Raw genomic sequence first — 1,549 nt, 5'->3', positions numbered from 1 at the left:
ATGGATCTTGGTCTTGGTGATTTTATGTGTCAGACTCTGGGGGGCACTAGGACATCGTGATGAAAGATGGGAGAGAATCACCGCTGTTTCCCACACTTGTGTGTGCAGCTATTCGGATTCTGAACATAAAATCAGGGCCAACAGTGATTAAGTTGCAGATGAGTCTCATTGTGCTTCTGTATTCCCTTTCTTCGACTTTTATAAACTCTCTGTAGATCTCTTCAGCTGGGAAACTGGCACTGAGATCGCAGGAGAAAATGCTTATCTTCAGCTCTAAAACAGAATGTGAAACATAATGCCACAGTGTTCCCTGACATGTTAAATACTCCGAATTTACTGCACCCTCAGCTGGCTGAGCAGGAGCATGGGTACAGGCTGATGTGCATAGTCTCGCAGCTGATCTCCTGGCACTGCTTTTCCATTCCCCCTGCCCTTCCTGACATATGAGTTCAACTCCTGGTGCCTAATGAACACAGAGGACGCAGGGGAACAAGGAGGGTGCTGCTCCTTCCCATGGCTTCAGCTCAGAAATGATTTTTTTCTGCTCAGAAGCACAAGGTGGGGTTGACGTTTTCTTATCGCTTATGTCTTCCTCTTCTCCCTAATTGTCTCAGCTTACGAGGACAAACTATCCAAAGCAATTATTAATTGCAATGAGAAAATTACTCCTAAAGAGAAGTTAAGATGATAATGGCAGGAAAAGTATGACCTGAGGCAGTGGCAGGGAGGCTGCCAAGGATGTCAGCTGCCTGGAACACCCGCAGAGCCCTCCACCCTGACACAGCAGGAACTAGAAAGCAATGCTGCAAGAGCAGCAACAGTACAGTTCCCAAATGCACATTTCGGTCTGTTACTTATCTGAACTGCATGATATCATCTCCCATTCCTCTCTGTCTTATTTCAGCAGCCACCAGGGCAAGAATGGCAAATGCTATCAGCAGGGATATGACTTGCAATGTAAGCCATGCATCCTCAAACGAAAACACTGAAGGACTTACGGAATTTCCTACACACTGAATACTTCAAATGACAACTGCCTGCTAGCAGTCTCAGTATGCTTAAGTAAACCATACTTCTCCTTAAATGTACACACTTTCAAAGAAAACTGAAAACCAGGAAAATCTCCTCAAATTAATCACTGCAAATTACTCAGTCAGTTACAATTCCAGGCATCTGTGCTTCAGAGAACCAAAGGCATGCAGTTTATTTGTCTGACTCTCCCAAAGCGTCCACCCTTTCCTTTAAACTCTCTTTTTGCTTTGCTTTATGGAGACCGTTCAACAGCTCTACAGAAGAGCGCTAACAACAAATCAGACTTCCCCACATGCGCTGAGCAGAACTGGAATGTCTCTGTGAAACCCTTGAGAGGGAATATTGTCTGGCGTGTCTGATAATTGCAGTCCCTATTGTCTTTAATTTCTAGATTTGAAGCAGAAGGAGGTGGGGTGTCATGGTTTTGTGATTTTCGGTTATTGGTATTCCACATCATAACATCATGTAGTGGACATACCTAGTTCTCAGAAGAGAAGGACTACTACAGTCCCCACGG

This window comes from Numida meleagris, chromosome 4, assembly GCF_002078875.1.
Source record: "Numida meleagris isolate 19003 breed g44 Domestic line chromosome 4, NumMel1.0, whole genome shotgun sequence".
Lineage (NCBI taxonomy): Eukaryota > Metazoa > Chordata > Aves > Galliformes > Numididae > Numida > Numida meleagris.
Note: the sequence above shows the minus strand (reverse complement) of the source record.